General features: G+C 42.1%; 1 long non-coding RNA gene across 1 annotated transcript in view; it reads right to left on the bottom strand.

Moving 5' to 3' along the window:
* Window positions 1–9,325: 9,325 nt before the first annotated feature.
* The window catches only part of LOC127491315 (uncharacterized), an 82,218-nt gene continuing 65,857 nt past the window's right edge, over window positions 9,326–25,686 (bottom strand). Inside the window, exon 3 of the long non-coding RNA XR_007919939.3 lies at window positions 9,326–9,694. This is a non-coding gene — a long non-coding RNA (uncharacterized LOC127491315). The remainder of the gene's footprint in view (window positions 9,695–25,686) is intronic.

Raw genomic sequence — 25,686 nt, forward strand, 5'->3', positions numbered from 1 at the left:
ATACCAATCAAGATACCGAAGACCTTCTTCTCAGATCTGGAAAAATTGGTGCTGAAATTTATATGGAGGCACAAGAGACCTCGAATAGCTAAAGCAATTTTGTACAACAAAAACAAAGCCGGAGGCATCACAATACCAGATTTCAGGACATACTACAGGGCAGTTGTAATCAAAACAGCATGGTACTGGTACAGAAACAGATGGATAGACCAATGGAACAGAATTGAAATACCAGAAATCAACCCAAACATCTACAGCCAACTTATATTTGATCAAGGATCTAAAACTAATTCCTTGAGCAAGGACAGTCTATTCAATAAATGGTGCTGGGAAAATTGGATTTCCACGTGCAGAAGCATGAAGCAAGACCCCTACCTTACACCTTACACAAAAATCCACTCAACATGGATTAAAGACCTAAATCTACGACCTGACACCATTAAGTTACTAGAGAACATTGGAGAAACCCTTCAAGATATTGGCACAGGCAAAGAGTTTCTGGAAAAGACCCGGGAGGCACAGGCAGTCAAAGCCAAAATTAACTATTGGGATTGCATCAAATTGAGAAGTTTCTGTACTGCAAAAGAAACAGTTAGGAGGGTGAAGAGACAACCATCAGAATGGGAAAAAATATTTGCAAACTATGCAACAGATAAAGGGTTAATAACCAGAATCTACAAAGAGATCAAGAAACTCCACAAAAACAAAACCAACAACCCAATTAAGAGATGGGCCAAGGACCTCAATAGACATTTTTCAAAAGAGGAAATCCAAATGGCCAACAGGCACATGAAAAAATGTTCAAGGTCATTAGCAATCAGAGAAATGCAAATCAAAACCACAATGAGGTTTCACCTCACCCCGGTTAGAATGGCTCACATTCAGAAATCTACCAACAACAGATGCTGGCGAGGATGTGGGGAAAAAGGGACACTAACCCACTGTTGGTGGGAATGCAAACTGGTCAAGCCACTATGGAAGTCAGTCTGGAGATTCCTCAGAAACCTGAAGATAACCCTACCGTTCGACCCAGCCATCCCACTCCTTGGAATTTACCCAAAGGAGTTTAAATTGGCAAACAAAAAAGCGGTCTGCAGCCTAATGTTTATTGCAGCACAATTCACAATAGCCAAGACCTGGAACCAACCTAAATGCCCATCAACGGTAGACTGGATAAAGAAATTATGGGATATGTACTCTTTAGAATACTATACCGCAGTAAGAAACAACGAAATGCAATCATTTGCAACAAAATGGAGGAATCTGGAACACATCATGCTGAGTGAAATAAGCCAGTCCCAAAGGGACAAATACCATATGTTCTCCCTGATCGGTGACAACTGACTGAACACCAAAAAGGAAACCTGTTGAAGTGGAATGGACACTATGGGAAACGGTGACTTCATCAGCATAGCCCTGACTGTTAATGAACAACTTAATACATTATCCATCTTAGTAGTTTTTTTGTCTGTTCTACTTAATATGACTGGTTTAATTCTGTAATTAATACACAGTTATTCTTAAGTGTTGAAATTTAACTGAAATGTGATCCCTGTTAAACATAAGAGTAGGAATAAGAGAGGGAAGAGATATATAATTTGGGACATGCTCAAGCTGACTTGCCCCAAATGGTAGAGTTAGAAACATACCAGGGGACTCCAATTTAATCCCATCAAGGTGGCATGTACCAATGCCATCTCACTACTCCAAGTGATCAATTTCAGTTCACAATTGATCATAATGAAAGGACTAAGAGTCAAAGGGAGCACATAAGCAAGTCTAGTACCTGCTAACACTAACCGATAGAATAAATAAAGGGGAGAGTGATCCAACATGGGAAGTGAGATACTCAGCAGACTCATAGAATGGCAGATGCCCTAAATAGCACTCTGGCCTCAGAATCAGCCCTAAAGGCATTCCGATCTGGCTGAAAAGCCCATGAGAGTATTTCAGGCATGGAAAGCCAAGACACTCTGGCAAAAGATCTCTGTGAGTGAGATCCCAGTGGAAAGAACAGGTCTTCAAAGAAGGAGGTACCTTTCTCTGAAGGGAGGAGAGAATCTCCACTTTGACTATGACCTTGTCTAAACAAGATAAGAGTCAGAGAACTCAAGGGGCTTCCATAGCCTTGGAAACTCATGACTGGAGCATAGGGAGATTACTGATGCCATAGACAGGAGTGTCAATTGGTAAAGTCAACAACAGGAGTCACTGTGCACTTACTCCTCATGTAGGATCCCTGTCCTTAATGTGCTGTGCATTGAGATTTAATGCTATAACGAGTACTCAAATAATATATTTCACTTTGTGTTTCTATGGGGGTGCAAACTGTTGAAATCTTTACTTAATGCATACTAAACTGATCCTCTGTAAAAAAAAAAAAAAAGAAAAGAAAATAAAAGAAAAGAAAAGAAAAGAAAAGAAACTATCAACTCCCAACTTGACTCTCACTGGGATTAAACATGACAATAGGTCTGATCTGATTTCATCATCATTTAAAAAAAATCATCTATTATTTTTCACTTTATGTTTCTGTGTGGGAGCAAACTGTTGAAATCCTTACTTAATGTATACTAAGCTGATCTTCTGTATATTAAGATAATCGAAAATGAATCTTGATGTGAATGGAAGGGGAGAGGGGGTAGGAAAGGGGAGGGTTGTGGGTGGGAGGGACGGTATGGGGGGGAAGCCATAGTAATCCATTATTCGTACTTTGGAAACGTATATTCATTAAATAAAAGTTAAAAAAAAAAAAAAAAAAAAAAGAACTCACTGAATCTTGTGTAGAGACCACACAGCATGTCTACTCTTGTCAGCCGGACTTATAAGATGAGCATCTAAGATGTTGAGTGGTTTATTGATGACCACAGCTTTGTGAAAGAAGGAGTTACAAAGACAGGATATGCCACCATAGTAGATCTTACAAGGGTGATAGAAGTTCAGGCATTGCCATCTAATACTTTATGTCAAAAGGCCAAACTTATTGAACTTACTGCATTGAGTAGAGCCTTAAAATTAATAAAAGGCCAAAGAGTTAATATTTACATGGATTCCTTGTGTTAAATGTGCACATGCAGCAATTTGGAAAGAAAGAGGCCTACTGACTGCAAGGAATTCTCCTACTAAATATGGGAAAGAGATGCTTTATCAGGCAGTACTGGAAAATCTGGAAGTGGCTGTCATTCTACACTGCAGGGGACATGAGCAGAAAGAGTCATGTTAGTAAAGGAAATGCATAAGCAGTTAAGACAGAAAAAAAGTTGCTGCACAGGAGGCTCTAGAAATGGCTTTAATGCCACAGACTGGAAAGGTAACTGAAAACACTCTGCCAAGCCTGACAATGAATGGGCTCAACAATGAGGTTATGCTAAAGGTGACAATTGGTGGTGGACTTTAGATCATAAGGTCATGTTCCCAATGGCCTCTCAATGGGAAATTACTAAGGAAATGCATGACTAAACATCTGGAAGAGGAGCCCTGAGGCAAACAGTTTCTTCAGTATCGGGAGGGATAGGACTACATATTGTTATAAGGGAAATAACTCATTCCTGTCCACTCAGCTTACAAAATAACCCTGGTGGTCATATCCAGACACCGTCCTTACTCATTCCTGTACAAAAGAGAGAAAAGTATCCAGCGGAAAGACTGGCAGGTAGACAGACTCCACTAACATGCCTTCAGAAAATAAATACAAATATCTATTGATCTTTACTGATACTTCCACAGGATTGATAGAAGCTTTTCCAACTCAAACAGAAAAGGTATATGTCCAAAGCCCTGTTAAAGGGAATATATTACTGGTTTTGGCCTTCCAAGGTCCCCCCAGTGTGATAATGGGCCCTCATTGTGTATAAAATAACCAATTTAGCATGTAGCTAAATTTGTAGGGATCTCTTAACATCTCAATGCCTCTTGAATACCTCAGACATTAGGTAAAGCTGAAAAGACTAATCATAGTCTTAAGAAAATTATGGATAATCTTTACCAAGAGACCTCAAAAACATAACTTAAATGATTGCATATTGCCCTCCTCAGGATGAAAATGACACCAAGACTGCTTTAAAGATTAGTTCATTTGGAATGCTATACAGAAGACCCTACCTCAATTCTGACATCCTCTTTGCTCTAGAAACTAAAGATCAGATAAAGAATATTATTAATCCAGGACAAGTACAAAATACTCTGATGGAGTTTTGTAACAAAATTATTCCAGTGCCAGATTCCAAAAGTCACCTTCACCCTATCTCCCCAGGAGACCTAGTTTTACTAAAAACTTGGCGTGAAGGTTCTTCCTTTGACTAATTGCAAACTAAATGGAAGGGACATTAACAGGTACTACTTAGCATTCCTACTGAAGTTTATTACAGGAAATCCAAGCTGTCAAGAATTAAACTTTTGAGGGTGATTCTATGGTGCAGCAGGTTAAGCTGCCTCCTGCAGTGCTGGCATCCCATATGGGCACTGGTTTGAGTCTCAGCTGCTCCACTTGCAATCTCTCTCCCTTCTATTGCACCTGGGAAGGCAGCAGAGGATGGCCCAAATCCTTGGATCTCTGCACTTACATAGGAGACCTAGAAGAAGTTCCTGGCACCTGGGTTTAGCCTGGTCCAGCCCCAGCCAAAACAGCCATTTGGCGAGTGAACCAGTGGATGGAAGATCTCTCTCTCTCTTTCTCTCTCTCTTTCATTCAAATAAATAAATTTTTTAAAACTAAGTAACTTGTACTTCTTGAGTCTTCAGAAGTCTGTCTACTCTTGTGAACTAATTGAAGATCTCAAATATCTCTTCAAAAAGCAAAAGGATAAGTAAGGTCTTTCCTTTTGTCTTATCAAGGCTGTAGCACTTTATGGCAGACATGTTTTACCTACCTCTTCTCCTGATGTTCTCGGGTAGTTGCTATTGGCAGGAAAACTCTTTAGTGAGTTATTCTATCATCATACTGGATGACCCTCTTATATATCATGAAGTTATTTTTTAACAATATGTTTATTGCTTGGGCTAGCCTAGCCTACACTTCAGGCCAGCTTTTACAGCTAGCATTCAAGTCTGTGGATGCTCTATCTATAGTTATGGACAACTGACTAGCCTTGGAGTATATACTGATATATCAAAAGGAGTATGTGTAGTAATTAATAGAATCTTCCACATGTACTCTAATATGTTTGTTTTCATTGAAAAGGATATCAGAGGGCCTGGCACTGTGGCATGCACTAAATTATTCCTCCGCCTGTGGCGCCGGCATCCCATATGGGTGTCAGCACTAGTCCTGGCTGCTCCTCTTCCAGTCCAGCTCTCTGCTGTGGCCTGGGATAGCATTGGAGGATGGCCCAAGTGCTTGGGCCCCTGCACCCATGTGGGAGACCAGGAAGAAGCTCCTGGCTTCTGGCTTCAGATCAGCACAGCTCTGGCCATTGTGGCCATTTGGGGAGTGAACCAATGGAAGGAAGACCTTTCTCTCTCCTGTCTCTCTCTCTCTCTCTGTAACTCTGTCAAAGGAAGGAAGGGAGGGAGGGAGGGAGGGAGGGAGGAAGGAAAAAGAAAAGAAAAGAGAAAAGAAAAGAAAAGGGAAGAAACGGATATTAGAAATTTTGATGGCCAAGCTTGACTGTTTTATAATCCATGCAGAGATAATCTAGCACTACCTACTATTGGAAAACAATAGAATATAATTTTCCTTTCTTAAAAGGGATTACACCTGTACTTTATCTTTTTCCAATTATGCTCATCCTGATTGATAAACTTCCTGTTTCATAACTTAACAGCTTGTCAGACTAATGATGATCATGTGTGGGTGACAGCCATTGGCAGTGACTGCTGAAAACCGTCTAGCTTATGAGATGGATACATTATGTGAGATAGGTAGAGGTTTCCAAACCTGGGACAGGAAAGAACCATGACCCTGATCATCAGGAAGTAGTTACAGAAGATAGAATTTCATCTTTCAACACCCCATTGAAATTAAGAGTCAGAAATCTCTGAAAGGGAAATGATATAGGACAGGTAGGCAGCTAGTTAGGTCTGCAGAGTTTGAAGTCACAAACTCCCAGCTCCGGCTTCATGTACCTTGTCAATTAAAACACCCATGATGCATCTATATTGCATATGGGACTGGAGCACATATGACTTAAACAGGCCAAACATGAGACAGAGCTCTCTTTCACCATGGACCTCATTGGAAGTACTGCTCCCATCATTTCAGCATTCAGATGGGAGCTTTACAACTCTGCCACCCTCTCATTCTCAGAAAGACATTCCCAATTACAGGTACCCTTTTCAGTGTTTCTTTTCTTCCTATTTTATGGGCAATACGTTAGCACCCTCATGTTGTATATTCTTCTATGTATGATGGCCTATACTCATATGTGAATGTAATTATTACCCCACTGCCAAATAAACTCTGTTCCTATTTCCATACAGTACCAGTCTTCACTTAGTATTTCTATTTCTGTGGGAGACAACAACCTTGATTAAAAAGTAATAAATTTGTTGCCCACATTAGAATCAATGTAATCAAATGACTCCCTTAGGCCATTAAGAGGAAAACAACTTGGAGCTGGACTAACAGGAGGCAATTACTAAACTGAGCCGAATTCCTTAGTTCTGCTCTTGGCATTGAGGTATGGAAACTCCAGAGTCCTATAAGAGGTCTTAAGGAAAAACATGTTCAACACAAATATCAGGGATCAAGGTTTCTCGTTAAAAATACATTTTAGGAAATGTTTTCAGTTAACTTGATAGGAAACATTAATGGCAAGGAAACATGAGATATTTGGCAAATTGAGACCTTCATTTCTCTATGAAAACAAAAAACATAATTAAAAATAAAATTTAAAAAAACAGTCTGGAAGAATATTTTGATTATTTTCTAATTAAAGTTCAATAATTAAGGTTTTGCTAGTGAGCAAACAACATTTTTTTCTCTCTCTTTCCATAAAGGTCTAATATAGGCAAGAAGATTTGATAGGTCTGCTACATAAAGCTGGAAGTGACCTTGGACAATCTAATGTGACTAAGAAATTTAGCTTTTCTCCTTTTTAAAAATTGGAAACAGAAACCAAATCATATTTATTTCTATTCTCCTTAATTCTTGTGTGTGTGTGTGTGTGTGTGTGTGTGTATCTATGTGTGTTTTCTTTCAGGGACCTTGGAAACTTTATGTCTGTAGTATTAGCATAGTTGAGACAAAATTTGGGATTTTTTTTCCTTTCAAGGTACCCTAAATCACCTTCTGGTACATATGTAAGGGCTCAACAAGTTTTTGATCTTGATCCATGACTCTTTTTCTCCATCATCATACCTACAGTTATCTTTTGCTGTGAAACACACCACTCCAAAGCCAAGTGGCCAGTCTCTAAGTTCCTTTTCCTTGCTCACAATTTGAAGTCTGGGCTGTGCTTAGCTGGGATATTCTTCCATTTGTCTTTCAAATAGTCACTTGCTTAGATTTGTCCAACTGGTAAGTCAGTAGAATCCTAGTGTTGGCTGGGACACTAGGATTTTTTTTTAAGTTTTGTTAAGATTTACTTAGTTATTTGAAAGGCAGAATTACAGAGAGGCAGAGGTCGGGGAGGGGTCTTCCATCCACAGATTCACTCCCCAAATGGCTGCAACAGCCAGAGCTGGGCTGATCTGAAACCAGGAGCCTGGAGCTTCTTCTGGGTCTCTCGCACAGATGCAGGGGCCCAAAGATATCCCTATGGGATGTCAGCTTTGCAGGTGGCAGCATTACCTACTATGCCACAGCACCAGCCTCAAGGTATATGTTTTTTTTTTCTTTCACTCCATACTGTTAGGACCTTGCCTTTCTACTTTGCTTTACTTGTGGCCTTGCCAGTTGGCTTCTCCAGCAAGGTAACAAATTTCTACATGGCAACACAGAGTTCCCAATAGCACAAAAAACAGAATTGGGGATGCAGCATCACTTTTGTAATATTCTGTCGTTTAGAAAACTAGTCCCAACTCAGGTTAAAAAGAGATAACTATACAGGGACAAATACTGAGAAATACCAACCATTTCAGAATAGCAGTGCAGCATTGTCATATAAATGGGGTTACCTTAATGTTTGTCAACATTGGAACCACCAATTTCCCTTCCTTATACTTTTATCTCCAGTTCTTCTGTCCTATTGTTTCTATACTTTCTCCTACCATTTCTCAGCTTTTTGTATCGTAACTGCACTTCCTCATCCATTCCTAGAAAATAGATTCCCTAATTTCCAGGTCAGTGAGCAGAATGAGCACATATCAACTTGATTCTTCAGATGGCCAGTCTTTGTAGCTCAGATGCAGTATTGACAGAGATTCCTTCGCATTGGTTGTTGTTTGTTTTTGTTCTAAGGTTACACCTGAATTCAAAAGAGGAAGTTTTGAAGAGGACAACACTGCATACAGGAGCACCTTACATGAATATGCTTACATGCTTTGCCTTTATCAATAGAATCTAGAGTCGGATTTTCCTCCTTAGATTTATCTTCACTAAGGTAAAATGCATGAGTCAACAAATCCACATGTTACATGTTTCACTTAAAAACCCCATAGCAGTCATTCACCAGGACAGAGCGGTCTAAGAGGCCTGTAGGAATCAGATAATCCCTGGCCTTACAATCCCAGTTCATATCAGGCTGCTTCTTACACATGGCTAAGATGAGATCAAATTTCCACTGAATCATTCAACCTGTCTGATCACTGTTTTTTGCTGTCAGAAGAAATTCAAGAGTACTGAAAGACAAGGCCAGAAGTACCAAGGAAGGAAAAAAAAAAGGTGGGAAAAGAGGGTTTTTATTTTAAGTATTTTATTTATTTGAAATGCAGAATGAGAGAAACAAAATGAGAATGAGAATGAGAGAGAGACAGAGAAAGAGAGAGACAGAGAGAGAGACAGAGAGAGGAAAGGAGGGAGGGAGGGAGGGAAGGAGAGAGGGAGGATCTTCCACATGCTGGTTAACTCCCCGAAAAAGGCAGAACTGCTGAGGATGGCCTAGGGTGAAACCAGGAGCCTGAAATTCTCAGGTAAGTTCCAAGGGTCCATATTTTGAAGCTTTTGCAGGTGCATAAACAGAGAGCTGGATCAGAAGCAAAGTAGCTGGGGTCCACAGATGGTAGCTTAATCTACTGCATCACAACACTGGCCCACCCCCTCATATGGTCAAGATTTTTGCAGAAAGCGATTATGGGTTTTCATTTGTAATACTATGGGATTGAAATGAAAGTTAAAAGTTGAAATGCAAATTATCCTTCAAGATCTATTCTTTAATTACCCTTAAAATCCTTTTAATATGCTTATCTTTAAAATTTTTATTTATTTCATTTATTTGAGAGACAGAGAGACAGTGATACAGAATTCATATCTCCTGGTTTACTCCCTAAATAAATAGGGTTGGGGCTGAGCCAGGCCAAAGCTAGAAGCTGGAAACCTAATCCAGATTTCCCACATAGTATCAGGGATCCAAGTAAAATGACCCAACACCTGTTGCATCCCAGGGTTCACAGTAGCAGGAAGATGGACCTGGAAATGTGGTCAGGACTCCAACACAGTCACTTTGATATGGGATGTAGCCACTTCAACCAGCAAGTTCACCTGTCAAATGACTGTCCTGATTTTGTTCATTGTTGTTTCTTTTATTCTGTTCTGCAGGGTTAGTCATTGGATCCTTGATTGTTGGATTACATCTCCACCAGACATTCAGGTGAAAAACTGAAAAAGAATTGCATTTGACTATTTATACATCTAAATTGTTCAAGTGAAAGAAGCAACTGAGATTAAATGCCTTTATTATTACTTAGGAACAAATCAATGGTTCTACTCTTTATCTGTCATCACAAACCTCAAAAGTTGAGGGAATATGTACATATATGTAAATTCATTACAACTCTGATTGGCTTTCTGAGCCAGCTTGACTGAGTATAGGATGCCCAGATTCCTGGTTAAACATTATGTCTGAATAAGTCTGTGAGGGTGTTTCAGGGACAGCTTAGCACTTTCTTGGTGGACTGCTTAAAGCAGGAGGCCTTCTCATCTAATCAGTCAAGGTCTTAAGTAGAACAAAAAAATGGGGAAAGGTTGAATTAAGTCTCTCATTCCCAGAGCTTAGAAACTGATCTCCTGGGGCTGGTGCTGCGGCGCAGCAGGTTGACGCCCTGGCCTGAAGCACCGGCATCCCATATGGGCGCCAGTTCTAGTCCCGGCTGCTCCTCTTCCAATCCAGCTCTCTGCTATGTCCTGGGAAAGCAGAAGATGTCCCAAGCCCTTGGGTCCCTGCACCCATGTGGGAGACCCAAAAAGGGCTCCTGGCTCCTGGCTTTGGATTGGCGCAGCTCCGGCCACTGTGGTCAATTGGGGAATGAACCATCAGATGAAGGACCTCTCTCTCTCTCTCTGCCTCTCCTTTCTCTGTGTAACTCTGACTTTCAAATAAATAAATAAATCCTTAAAAAAAAAAAAGAAACTGATCTGTCCTCTGCAGTCCTGGTTCTCAGGTCAGACTCAGATTAGAATCTACATAATAAGGTACCTAGTTTAGGCCTTCAAACCACACCACTGTTGGTCCTGGTCTCCACTGTGCAAATGGTGGATTCTGGGACTTCTTGGCCTTCATAACTGAGTGAACCAATAACTTATCTATCTATAGATATTTTTAAAAATATCTATTTATTTGAAAGGCAGAAATACAGATATAGAGACAGATACCTTAGGTCTACTGGTTTACTCTTCAAGTGGCTGCAATGGACAGAACTGGTTCAGTTCGAAGTCAGGAAGCTAGAATTTCATTCTGATCTCCCTTGTGAATGGCAGTGATCCAAGCACTTGAGAAATGTTCAGCCGCTTTCCCAGGTGCATTATCAGTGAGCTGGATTGGAAATGGAGCAGCAAGGACGTGAAACTGGACTCCAATGTTGGATGCCAGTGTTGCTGGCAGTAGTAGCTTTAACCCACTGCACCACAAAGCCAGGCCCTAAATAACTATCTCAGATATATCTGGAGAACCCTAATACAACCTGAAGTGACTGATACAAAATACTATTAAAATTTTATGAAAATTTTGGAGAACCTAATTAGATTCAGTGGTTCTAAGGAAGAAACAATAGAGGAATTAAAAAAAACTAAATAGAAAATATAGGCAATGAGATAGTACCAAAGTAAAAACTTAAGAATATTATAAAGTTTTGATAATTAACATAAGCCGTTACTGGAATAAAATACAAATACAGAACATAGAGTAGATAGCACAGAAAGCAAGTTTGTTCAATATAAGAACTTGCTGGAAAATGAAAGTGACATCACCAAAAAGGAAGAATTATTCACTATTTTGTATAGGAATGACTGAGTAGGAATTTAAGGGAAATAAAATTAATTAAGCTCATTCCTCATAGTGGATAAATAATGAATCCTACATAAATCAAAAATGCATTTTGTGTGGCAGCTAAGATGCTACTTGGAAAACCTGCATCCCTGCCTGGGTTTGGATTAGGAGTCTGCTTCAAATTCCAGCCCAGTAGAGGCACCCTGAGTCAGCAGGTGATGGCACAAGTATTTGGGGCCATGCCACCCACACAGGAGCCTCAGATTGAATTCTCAGCTCCTGCTGTCAGCCTGGTGCAGCCCTGGCTGTTGCTGGCATCTGGAAAGTGAACTAGCAAATGGAAGATCTCTCTCTCTGCCTTTCAAAAAAAATTTTAAATTTCAAATGAAAATGAAAACTGATTTGACATAGATACAAAGCATCCTTTTCAAACGCCCAAACTAGATAGTAGATATGTAACTCAAAAAAAAAAAAAAAAAAAAAAAAAAAAAAAAAAAAAAAAAAAAAACAAGAATGGGGACGGGGCAGAGTATAGCCAATAAGCTACTGCTTAAGAAGCCCTCATCCCACATCAGAGAACGGTGCACATCCAGACTATGCGGTTCTTTTTATTTTTTTTTTAAAGGCAGAGTGGACAGTGAGAGAGAGAGAGACAGAGAGAAAGGTCTTCCTTTACCTTTGGTTCACCCTCCAATGGCCGCTGCAGCCGGCGCACCACGCTGATCTGAAGGCAGGAGCCAGGTGCTTATCCTGGTCTCCCATGGGGTGTAGGGCCCAAGCACTTGGGCCATCCTACACTGCACTCCCTGGCCACAGTAGAGAGCTGGCCTGGAAGGGGGGCAACCGGGACAGAATCCCGCGCCCCGACCGGGACTAGAACCCGGTGTGCCGGCACCGCTAGGCACAGGATTAGCCTATTGAGCCGCGGCACCAGCCAGACTATGCGGTTCTTAATGAAGGTTTCAACTAATGCATCCTAAAAAGCTGGCCCTATCCTAAAATGATGGTCCAAGACCTTAGGTTCCCTGCCACACATGTGGAAGGCCTATGTTGAGTTCTGGGCTCCCACCTTCCTCTTGCCCTGGCCCACTTTTTCACAGGTATCTGGGAAGTGAAACAGTTGCTGGAAAAGATCTCTCTACTTCTCTCTCTCTATATATATATATATAATATGTAATATATAACATATAATATATATGTGAATATATACATATAACATATATGTATATATACATATATATTATATATATAGTTCTGCATTTCAAGTAGATGAAAATTAAGAACTTTTTTTTAAAAACAAATAACTTCCTAAACTTAAAAACTCTACTTACTACTTATTGGAATTCTTTATTTAGTGGAGAGTTAAGCTTGTAAACATAAAAAAACTGAAGTGTGACATTGTAAAAATTAAAAGAAACATAAGAAAAGCAGAAAGAGGATAGAGTGGGAAGTATCATTACTCTTGAAACTGCATATATGAGGAGTCAGAGCTGTGGTGTAGAGGATAAACCGACTGCCTGCCAGCATCCCATATGGGTGCCAGTTTGTATCCTGGCTGCTCTACTTCCAGTCCAGCTCTCTGCTATGGCCTGGGAAAGTAGTAGAAGATGGACCAAGTCCTTGGGCCCCTGCACCTGTGTGGGAGACCCCGAAAAAGCTTCTGGCTCCTGGCTTCAGATCAGCACAGCTCCAGCCATTGTGGCCAACTGGGGAGTGAACCAGCAGATGGAAGACCTCTCTCTCTCTCTCTCTCTCTCTCTCTCTCTGTCTCTCCTTCTCTCTGTGTGTAATTCTTTCAAATAAATCAATCTTTTAAAAAAAACTGTATATATGAAATACATGAAATATGTTCCCTTTTTAGAAATATAAATAAATAAAAAGAAGATAGCCAAACCAGACTCTCCAAAGTGGATGTAGAAAAAGAGAGAGAGAGAGAGAGAGAGAGAGATAGAGAGAAAAGATGGGAGGGAGGGAGAGTGAGAGAGAAAGAAAGAAATTGCAAAAGACTCACTCAAAGATATGTAGACTGTACATGTGCGGATGAATTTCTGGGGTTTCTATTTTATTCCAATGGTCTACATGTCTATTTCTGTGCCACTTTTATGTTGTTTTGATTATAAAAGCTCTGTAGTATGCCTGGAAATCTGTTATTGTGATGCTTCCCACTTAGTTTTTGTTGTTTAGTATTGCTTTACCTATTCAGTCTCTTTTATTTCCATATGAATTTTAACATCTCAGATTTTATAAAATTTCAAGCTTTTTATTGGGAAAAACATAAGAATTAAAGAAAAAAGTAATAGCAGATTAGAAAAATCACATTAGAAAAATGTGGTAAAAGATTATATAAATGCATTAATTTATTATTTTAGCAAGATAGAATATTCTCACATTTATAATTGGTTGATTAATTATTTTCTAATCATGACATGTGTCCAAGTCATAACAACTAAACTTCCTAAACCTATTACTGTCATGAAGTTTCCTTCCTACAGGAGTAACAATTTCACCATTCTGCTACTCTAATTTCTGTCACTACCATATACATATACCATTTATACTCAACATTTATGTAATAACTTTATTCAGACCAAGTCGGTTTCACTTAAATAAAATTACCTTTGTTCTAATTAATAATTCTTATAAAATCAGAAGTTTTACATAAGAGAAATTTTAAATAGGTGGTTATTTTAAAACCCTAATCTATCTACCATTGAAAAATCACCTATACTGTCATGAATAATTTTATAGTGTCAATTTAGCTGGGCTATGATATCTAGTTGTTTTGTCAAATATCAACTATTCTGCATGTTGCTGTGAAGGTAGATTTAAGATTACAGTTTGTTTTCCTTTTTTAATGGTTTCATATTTTTGAATTTTTATTTTTATTAACATACAAAGAATAGATTTCATATATTTCATAAATAAAATTCTAAGAAGATAATCATACTTTCCACCATTCCTTCCTTCCTCAAACAATACCCCTTATTTTCTTTTTTCTCCTTAAATTTGTGCAATATCATACTTTAAATTTACTTTTTAAAATTTTTTTAATATTTTTGACAGGCAGAATTAGACAGTGAGAGAGACAGAGACAGAGAGAAATGTCTTCCTTTCCATTGGTTCATCCCCCAAATGGCTGCTACGGCCAGTGTGCTGCACCGAGCCAAAGCTAGGAGCCAGGTGCTTCCTCCTGGTCTCCCATGACGGTGCAGGGCCCAAGCACATGGGCCATCCTCTACTGCAGAGAGGAGGGGAGATGCCCAGGCCACAACAGAGAGCTGGACTGGAAGAAGAGCAACCGGGACAGAACCAGCACCCCAATTGGGACTAGAACCCAGGGTGCTGGCGCCACAGGCAGACAATTAGTCAAGTGAGCTGCAGCACCAGCCAAATTTACTTTAGAATACAGTCTTTGTACTAATTTACATTCACAGCAACAATTTATTGGGTACTTTCTTCTCCACATCTTAAATAGCATTTATTATTTTTTGCTGCAAACTTCTCCCATTCTGCTGCTTGTCTTTTTACTTTGTTGAGTGTTTCCTTCCCTGTGCAGAAGCTTCTTAATGTAATCCCACTTGCCTATTTTTGCTGGGTACAGTATTCTGGGCTGATAATTTTTTCTTTAAGGACTTGGCCTATATCTTTATTCTCTCCTATCCTGTAGGATTTCTGATGAGAAAACTGCTGTCAGTATAATTGGAGATGCTTTAAAGGTAACCAGGCATTTCTCTATTGCAATTTTAGGATCTTCAATTTATGTTTTACTTTTGAAAATTTGACTATAATGTGTCATGGTGAAGATCTTTTCTGATTATGTCTATTTGGGACTCTATGTGATTTGCGTACTTGGATGTCCATATCTTTGTCAAAATTAGGGAACTTTTTTACTAATATTTCACAGAATTGATTTTCTTTTTTTAAAAGATTTTATTTATTTATTTGACAGGTAGAGTTACAGACACTGAGAGAGAGACAAAGAGAAAGGTCTTCCTTTCATTGGTTCACTCCCCAAATGGCCACAATGGCCAGAGCTATGCTGATCCAAAGCCAGAAGAAGCCAGGTGCTTCTTCCTGGTCTCCACATGGGTGCAGGGGCCCAAGTACTTGGGCTGTCTTCCACTGCCTTCCCAGGCCACAGCAGAGAGCTGGACTGGAAGAGAAGCAACCAGGACTAGAATTGGTGCCCAAATGGAATGCCAATGCCGCAGGCAGAGGATTAATCTAGTGCGCCACAGCGCCAACCCCTGAATTGTTTTTTTAAGCCATTCTGTTTCCCCATACCTTCAGAAACTTTGAAGATTTGTATATTTTATCATTTGATCATATCCCATAGATAACACTGTTTTCAGATTTTCTAATTTTCTTTTCTTTGTCTGAATGAGATATTTCTAAAGATGTGCCTCACTGAATCTATTGTTTAGGCTTTCCACTATATTTTTATTTGACATATTGAATCCTTCATTTCTAATATTTCAGTTTGATTTTTCTTTAATATTTCTATTTGCCATAAAAATTTCTCATCTATGTCATTCACAGATTTCTTTAACTCATGTAATTTTTTCTCTCTATTTTTTTTTTTTTTTTGACAGAGTGGACAGTGAGAGAGAGACAGACAGAGAGAAAGGTCTTCCTTTACCATTGGTTCATCCCCCAGTGGCCGCTGCGGCCGGCACACCGCACTGATCTGATGGCAGGAGCCAGGTGCTTCCCCTGGTTTCCCATGCGAGTGCAGGGTCCAAGCACTTGGGCCATCCTCCACTGCACTCCCAGGCCACAGCAGAGAGCTGGACTGGAAGAGGGGCAACCGGGACAGAATCCGGCACCCTGACCGGGACTAGAACCTGGTGTGCCAGCGCCACAAGGCAGAGGATTAGCCTATTGAGCTGCGGCGCTGGCCTGGACTCAGTAATTTTGCAAAGACCCAGAAACATCTCCACACCCTTACTGGTTTCTCCGCCTATTGCACAATCACAGGATTCCCATAGTCACAAGGCACAGGGTTCCCCCAGTCATAGGATGCAGGGGATCCACTCTCTGCCCTGTGAGCCTCTGCGTGCATAGAGAGAAGTACCCTATCCCTGGAACCCACTGCCTGCCCAAGATAGCTGTATCATTGCTCCATCTTTGTAAGCTTAGTCCAGCACTTGGATGGGAGCAGGTGAGGGAAGAAACATGAGAAGTGACCACCTGCCTCCCAACATTCTAGGCCTGACTCAGTCACTGAGGACTGAAGATTTCTCTGACAAAATCTACCTGAGGTACACAGGCCACAACAGTCTCCACTAATTTTATTCTGGGAAGATGGCACATCACAGTGTAAAGTGAGCATCCTGCCCCGCACAACCTCATCCATCTGGACTCAAAGTCAGTGGAGACCATGAGGTTCTCCTTAAGACAAGATAACCAGTGGATAACAGCTTAGATAACAGGGTTCTGCAGACTCCTCTCATCTCACTCTGGGAAGATAGTTTCCCCACTAGCTGCTGTCAACCAGTGTAGAGCAAGCTTCTGTGTGTCTATTTCTCCATGGAGTCTCCCTTCTTTCTGTAGATTTTTCAATGAAAACTCTCCGGCAACCTCCCAGGAACACAAATCCTCCCCCATTTTTCTGGTATCTTCCATGATCAAAATCAGCATGTTGATTCCCTATTCATCTATCTTGGAAACCCCTCGTGATTACACTTTAAGTCAGTACACTTTGTGTAAAGCACACTATCCTTGATAAGGTGCTGGGTCATATCCGGCAAGTAGGGGAATTTAAAAGAAAGGACTGAGTTCCCCTGAAAAGGAACTATTTCTGCCTTCAAATTCAAAACTTCAATATCAAAGTCTGTTGGAATTCCCAGCCTGCTCTGCAGATTTTGGACCTGCCAGTGCCTTACACAATCACGTGAGCTAATACCGTCAATGACATGGCCTGAGTGTCAATGCCTTACTTCATCTGAGTTAATTTCCTATTCTGAGTTAATTTCCTACAACTTTCCAATGCCAACTACGTTATACTCAATCTGTTACCCTTACACTTTTCGTCTGTGCTCTGCATTCTGCTGAGAATGACTTGGATTACCAGGTCTCCCAGTTCCTGCTTTCAAGACCTGGATCTTATCAATGGAGAAGAGGAAGAAATTAAAGAGGGGGAGAGACTCTCCCATTTAGAAATATGTAAAGCCAGATTTGAAAGGTGGGATTTCATCTCATGTGCCAATTCTGACTAAATGGTGGTGGCTACATGGAATATTTTAAGAAGGATCCTGAGGCTCTGAGAGAATGCAGTGATCTATTAATAATGTCTGACAGTAGAAGGGTGGGCAAGGGTCATTGTGGCGATAAATTTCTTTCATATTTTCAGGCTCTGGTTTGGATATTAGGGAACTAGGCAAGATTATTTTTGAGACCTTTCCAATGACAATTGAAACAAGAGATTAAATATATGAATTTTAAAAAACAAATTTAGATTCTATTGATTTCCCATATTTACATATTTAAGAAACTCGACTAAGAGCACTCCAACAAGGACATAAGAGTACAGAGTACAGGTTACATCTGCTTCCCAAACGGCTCCCTTTCTATGCAGGTCTGAATTATAAAATGACATTTGCCCACTGAAAAGAGAATAGAGAACACAAATATCCAAATGGAGAAACAAATATCCAAAGCATGTTGGTTTAGCTATTCTTTGGTCATTTTCCGAGTTCCTGACATGGGGGGGTGGGGGCATTCTTATAAAATCTTTTGGGAAATCATTAGGTAAATAAATACTTTTGGGAAACCATTAAGTCTAAAAATTATCTCAGGGGGTGCAGGGTGTTTGTGGGCATTTGGCACAATGGTTAAGATGCTGCTTGGGATGCTCACATCCCATATCAGAGAGTTCAAGTCCCAAATATTCTTCCAATTCCAGCTTCTTGATAATGTGCACCCTGGAAGTAACAGATTATGACTTAAGTAGTTGGGTCCCTGACACCCATGTGGGAGACCTGGATTGAGAGCTCAGCTCCTGGTTTTAGCCTGGCCCTGTTTTGGTTGTTATGGGCATTTGGGTAGAGAGAACCAGCAGGGAGCAACACTTTCTCATCTGATCTCATCCACATTCACTCATACTCATTCATTCATTCTCTCTCTCTCTCTTCCTTTCAAAGAAAATGAAAATTAATGATATTTTATTTTTAAAAGGAAAGAAAAATTATCTTGGGGTAGCAAAAGTTGCAATCATTTCTCATGCTTAGATGGTAGGGTTGAGAACAGAAGGTAGTCTTTGCAGCACATCAAGGTCACAGTTTGCCAAACACAGAAAAATCAACCTCAAATAGTACTGATAAGAAACTATGGCATGATTTGATTCTAATAGTTCAAAATTTCTTATATCAGGTTTTTGAGTTGGGGGTGAGACTTGATTTACACAACTCATTCAAGGAGTTCAAGGCTAATTAAAGGCTAAAAAGCGTATAGAAATATATCATAGACCAGGGTGGCAAAAGTTTGTTGTAAAAGGGCAGAGAGAAGGTGGATTTGGCTCTGCAGGCCAAAACAACTACCCAATTCTACTGTGCTAACACAAAAGACAGCACAGATGTGCTTACACTAATGACACGGCTGAGTCTGATAAAAATTTACTTACAGAAAAAGTAACAAACACAGATTTGACCTGTGTTTTGCTGATTTCTAGCTTATACTCCATTAGACATTCACCAGATCTGAGATGAGCATCTCTCAGAGGAAGAAGTAAAAACTGGACAGGCAGTCTTTGGCTAGTGTGGTGGCTAAAATAATTAGATGCTTCTTCCTGGGTGATGATTTTTTAACAAATTGAATTTTGAAGTAAGATCCTGATATTTCTTATGAATATGTGAGTAAGTGAAGCAGTTACACTTATGAATAAATTGTGGTATTGATTTAAAAAATATTTTCAATACAAAGCATGCCCTAGTTACCAATTCTTTCAAACAGGCATAATGAGTGAGTTTGCAAACTATGTTGTGGAAATCTACAGGACAGAGTGGAGAAGTTACTGAGAAGAAGCAAGTAAAGTCTCCTGTATAGTGTGTAGTGCAAATATGCCCCAGTCATGCAAAGAGTTCTTAATTTTGCAAATTATCATGGAATATTCTGCAAAAACCACTCTAATCTCAAGAAGCACTCTCCTTCTCATTCATTTCCTCCTCAACCACTAGTAAATTATTGAGCAGAGAGCCAAAAATAGAACTCTAGAAAATTTTATGGATGCTCAGAAAACACTATTTTAATACTAGATACACTGAAGTTCTAATGAAATCCCGGCCTTACGGCTGGCGCCGTGGCTCACTAGGCTAATCCTCCGCCTAGCGGCGCTGGCACACCAGGTTCTAGTCCCGATCGGGGTGCCGGATTCTGTCCCGGTTGCCCCTCTTTCAGGCCATCTCTCTGCTGTGGCCCGGGAGTGCAGTGGAGGATGGCCCAAGTCCTTGGGCCCTGCACCCCATGGGAGACCAGGATAAGTACCTGGCTCCTGCCATCGGATCAGCGCTGTGCGCCGGCCACAGCGCGCTGGCCGCAGCAGCCATTGGAGGGTGAATCAACAGCAAAAGGAAGACCTTTCTCTCTGTCTCTCTCTCTCACTGTCCACTCTGCCTGTCAAAAAAAAAAAAAAAAAAAGAAAGAAAAAAAAAGAAATCCCGGCCTTACAACAGACTTTCTTTCTGAAAGTTCATGTGAGAGGGCCACTGGCTTTTAGAAGGCAGCCCAACATCTTAGTTGATACAACAGAGTGACTCACCTCTAGAAGTGCATCATACTTTGTTCATGATATAATTAAGTATTACAAAGCCACAGAAGTTAGGGAGAAATGTACTCTCTGTTGTATTGTGACTTAAAGTCCAGACAACTTCAGTGATGGACAATGGCACAGTTACTACCTACATTTATAAAATGATATTCATTTTGGGTGGAGATAGTGCAAAGATGAAACAAAACTTCCCTCTCACGTAAAAGATGTCTCTGCTTAAGTGGGATCTACACCAGTAAATTTATTCTATTACTGAATTCAAATTTATCTCTTGTCAAAAGTATATTATGTGCACTAGTGTAAATAATGGCTAACTGCTATACTGCTTTAAAAATTGCTTGAGAAAATTTATTTTGATGAATTATAAATATTTCTAATTTTATTGTAGATATTGTGGGGAGCAATTCAGACTAGACTAAGTTACTGGAATTAAGACTTATTCTATGCATCTGCTCTCCCACAATATGGCGCTGGGAGAGGAGAAAACAGCTTCTACGCAGCTGCCTCCAGTTCAGCCAATAAACTGTAGGACTTGCTCCTGATTGGAGAGCAGCATACTCGGCATGTGGGCAGCCGAGTTAGGATTGGCGGAGGAGGACTATAAAGGAGGAGAGAGACAACATGCACCAGGAACATCTAAGGGGAACATCTAAGGGGAACATCTAGCTGAAGGAACACCTGTGCAGCCCCCGAGAAGAGCCGGCTGGCGGTGTGCCGCTCCCCTGCGGAAGTGGGGAAAGCGGCCAGGGGGAACCGCCCTTCCACGGAGGTGGAAGGGACAGTAGCCAACCCGGGAAGAACCAGCAGCAAACCCGGGGAGGGCCGAGCAGACGAAAGAACAGTGCAGGGTCCTGTGTTGCTCCTCCACGAAGAGGGGGAGCAACATAATGGTGCCGTGACTCGGATATGAAGCCTAGGCAGGGCTTAGTGTCGTTCCCCCACGAAGACGGGGAGCGACATAATGGTGCCGTGACTCGGATAGGAAACCTAGCTCGGATAGGAAACCTGACTCGGATAGGAAACCTAGGACGGATAGAAAACTTAGGACGGATAGCAAACTTAGGAGGGAAGAAACGGGAAGAAGTAGGAAAATACCGGAGAGAGAGACTAGCAAAGAGCCTAGGTGCCGGAAGAAGCTATTGAAAGCCTAGGCATAAACTCGGATATGGACTGTGGGAAAAAAGTTAGGATTGAAAGCGAAAGTGAAAGCTTTCATAGACTCGGATGCGGACTATGGCGGGGAAGCTAGGAGATTGAAGGCGAAAGTGAAACCTGGAAGAGGCTTGGACTCGGATACGGACTGTGGGGAGTAGCCAGGAGAAATGAGAGGAATATTGTTGGAAGAAAACTTAAGGAAACATACCGGGTAGAGAAAAATGTTAGGGAGGATGAAGCCGCGAGTGCAGGCCAAGCCATCTTGGAATTCTTCAAGTCACCCCGGGGAGCAAGAGGCGAAGATCTGGAACCAGAGGCAGAGACGTGGGCCGCCAGAATTCGCCAGGTTAGTCCGGGGAACTTGGACTGAATGCCGGTGGTGGCGGAAACATTCGCGGAAGCCACCGCGTGCAGAGAGAGCACGGTGCGTTGGCGCGAGGCCGTGGTGCGGGCGCGAAGTGCGTGGAGACCGCGGAGCGTGCGCGCAGAGCCGGGAACCCGCCGGCGGGGCGAGGCACCGGGAAGCCGCGCAGAGCCGTGAAGCCGCTGCGGGGCAGGCGCCGGCGGGGCGAGGCGCCGGGAAGCCGCGCAGAGCCGTGAAGCCGCCGCGGGGCGGGCGCCGGCGGGGCGAGGCGCCGGGAAGCCGCGCAGAGCCGTGAAGCTGCCGCGGGGCGAGGTGCGGAGAAGCAGCCTCGGGGCGAGCGCCGCCGGAAAACCGCGGGGATAAGAGAAACAGAAGTTTAGAAGCAAAGTGAGAGAAATAGGAATGCTGGAAGATAGAAGTAAAATGGGAGAAATAGGAATGCCCGGAGATAGAGAAATAGAGAAATAGAAAGGCCTCCCCTCAACATGGCAATGAGAAAGCTTGGATTCGGTCTGCCTGATTAAGTGAGGCGATGAGCACGATGAGCACCTGCGGCGGCTAGCAGCTTATGCGCCGCAGGTCACCGAAGACAGGCACGAATTAACATCAGTAAGGCCTCCCCACAAAAAGGCAATGAGAAGGCTTGGATTCGGTTTGCCTGATAGAGCTTGTAAGCCCCTGCAGGCAGAGCAGAGCATGCGCTGCAGGGCACCGAACACAGGCACGCATCAGCGCCTAAAAACCTCCTCACAACATGGCGAAGAGAGGACCCGGATTCGGTTTGCCTGATGGATAGGACTTGTAAGAGCCTGTGGCAACTCTAGCAAGCAGAGCAGAGTGTGTGCCGCGGGACACCGAAGACAGGCGCGTATCAACGCCAAAAAATAAAAAGAAAGGGGGATCTGTGGGGAGCAATTCAGACTAGACTAAGTTACTGGAATTAAGACTTATTCTATGCATCTGCTCTCCCACAATATGGCGCTGGGAGAGGAGAAAACAGCTTCTACGCAGCTGCCTCCAGTTCAGCCAATAAACTGTAGGACTTGCTCCTGATTGGAGAGCAGCATACTCGGCGTGTGGGCAGCCGAGTTAGGATTGGCGGAGGAGGACTATAAAGGAGGAGAGAGACAACATGCACCAGGAACATCTACGAGGAACATCTAAGGGGAACATCTAGCTGAAGGAACACCTGTGCAGCCCCCGAGAAGAGCCGGCCGGAGGTGTGCTGCTCCCCTGCGGAAGTGGGGAAAGCGGCCAGGGGGAACCGCCCTTCCACGGAGGTGGAAGGGACAGTAGCCAACCCGGGAAGAACCAGCAGCAAACCCGGGGAGGGCCGAGCAGACGAAAGAACAGCGCAGGGTCCTGTGTTGCTCCTCCACGAAGAGGGGGAGCGACATAATGGTGCCGTGACTCGGATATGAAGCCTAGGCAGGGCTTAGTGTCGTTCCCCCACGAAGACGGGGAGCGACAGATATGAACTTTTGGAAGAGTTTATAGGAAATATTGCTGGGAAACAGAGGTCTCCTCTCTTACACATGGAATTTTTAAATAATTTAGAACATTTTGGTATTATTAATTGCCATACAGACTCCCTCAAATTGGGCTCCAGAAAAAGATGGAATAGTAGGTCTTTTACCTCACTGAATTCTATTTTCTTATTCAAATATCTTAAAGAGATAAGGAAATGAAAGCAAGAGAAAGATGTCTCCATTCTTCCAGGAAACAAAAAATCCATACTTTGTATAATTAAAATTAAGTTATAGTTATACCTTCAAAAAACCTAAGTGGGGACCAGTGCTGTGGCATGGTGGACTAAGCCTCCACCTATTGGGCCAGCATCCCATATGGGCACTGGTTCATGTCACGGCTGCCTCTTTCTCTTCTGATCTAGCTCTCTACTATGGCCTGAGAAGGCAGTAGAATATGGCTGAAGTGCTTGGGCCCCTACACCCACAAGGGAGAACTGGAAAAAGCCCCTGGCTCTTGGCTTCGGATCGGCCCAGCTCCGGCCATTGAAGCCATTTGAGGAGTGAACCAGAGAATGGGAGATCTTTCTCTCTGTCTCTCCCTCACTCTGTCAGTAACTCTACCTCTCAAAAAATAAATAAACAAACATATGTATGTATATTTCTTAGTATCTGGAGCTTATCAAAATATCCCAAAGATTTTTCTGAACAAATTTAATATATCTTTTTTTAAAGATTTATATATCTATTTGAAAGGCAGAGAGAGAGAGAGATCTTCCATCGACTGGTTCACTCCCCAAATGGCCACAGTGGCCAGAGCTGGGCTGATCCAAAGCCAGGAGTCAGGAGCTTCCTCTGGGTCTGCCACATGGATTCAGGGCCCCAAGTACTTGGTCCATCTTCTACTGCTTTCCCAGGTGCATCAGCAGGGAGCTGGATCAAAAGTGAAGCAGCTGGGACTTGAACCAGCACCCATATGGGATGCTGGAGCTGCAGGTGTTAGCTCTACCCACTATGCCATAGTGCCAGCCGCCAAATGTAATATATCTTTAAGCCTCCATTGGGTTTATATTTTCAAAGAGGAATTTTAAAATCTAAACAATCATTTAAGGCCTACTAATGATTGTGTAATGATATAACTTCAAACATAATGAGGGATGTGGCCCGTGCTGTGGGATAGTAGGTAAAGCCATTCCCTGTAGTGCCAGCATCCCATATGGGTGCCGGTTTGAGTTCCAGCTGCTCCACTTCCAATCCAGCTCTCTTATGTGGCCTGAGAAATCAGTGGAGGATGGCCCAAGTCCTTGGGCCCCTGCACCCACGTGGGAGACCCGGAAGAAGCTCTTGGCTCCTGGCCCCTGGCTTCAGATCGGCACAGCTCCGGCCATTGTGGCCATTTGGGAAGTGAACCAGTGGATGGAAGACTTCTTTCTTTCTGCCTCTCCTTCTCTCTCTGTGTAACTCTGACTTTCAAGTAAATAAATATTTTTAAAAAAACATAATGAAGGATAAGATAATTTTACTGAACAAGGGTAGCAGGCTCATCTGATATTAACTCTGGCGATTAGCTTCCCCACACTTTCAAAACAGCCTTTGTCCATTCAGTGGTCATTCACCAGTGGTCCATTCTCCATATATACATCTCTCACTATTATAACACAGTTTTATTGGCATCTCATTATAAGCTATCCAATGGACTTGGTTAAATTGGTTTCTTTTTTTTCTTTTCTTTTTTTTTTTTATTTTTTGACAGGCAGAGTGGACAGTGAGAGAGAGAGACAGAGAGAAAGGTCTTCCTTTGCCGTTGGTTCACCCTCCAATGGCCGCTGCGTCCGGCATGCTGCGTTCGGCGCACCGTGCTGATCCGATGGCAGGAGCCAGGTACTTATCCTGGTCTCCCATGGGGTGTAGGGCCCAAGCACTTGGGCCATCCTCCACTGCACTCCCTGGCCACAGCAGAGAGCTGGCCTGGAAGAGGGGCAACCGGGACAGAATCTGGCGCCCTGACCGGCACTAGAACCTAGTGTGCTGGCGCCGCAAGGCGGAGGATTAGCCTAGTGAGCCGCTGCGCCGGCCAAATTGGTTTCTTTATAACTGTGTTTACATAAATTCTAACTGGCAAAAATTGAAATAAAAGAAACAGCACACATAGTCCTCAATCTATTATTTAATTCCAGGCACCAGGAACTCTTAATAACACATGGTTCCTGTATGAAGAGCTTACACGGGCACAAGAAAACATAATAACAAAGCAAATTATCATTTGGCCAATACAGATCCCCACTAAAGCAAACCCTATCCATCAAAATCACCCAGTTTTTCACTGCATTTCCATTGTGTCTGTTATAATAGCAGAAACTCTTAAAGGGGAATGTGAAGGTCTATGTATTCTGAGACACAGTCTTTTTTCTCTAGCCACAAGTCCACTTGTTCTCACTGCTCCAGACATACATTCTATCTTTCAGGACCTTTGTCTCCTTCCTACCCTAGGGCCTTTGAGCAGGCTCTTCAGTCCCTTTTTTTTCCCAAGGTAATTCCTTATCAGCACTCACCTAAATCATTAGCATCTGCCTCAAGTGCCTGTCATTCTTGACACCTTTCACAGCAGGAAATTCTCTGTTCATTATATAATTATTT

The sequence above is a fragment of the Oryctolagus cuniculus genome, chromosome 1 (genome assembly GCF_051225735.1).
Source record: "Oryctolagus cuniculus isolate XC-2025 breed Fujian yellow rabbit chromosome 1, ASM5122573v1, whole genome shotgun sequence".
Lineage (NCBI taxonomy): Eukaryota > Metazoa > Chordata > Mammalia > Lagomorpha > Leporidae > Oryctolagus > Oryctolagus cuniculus.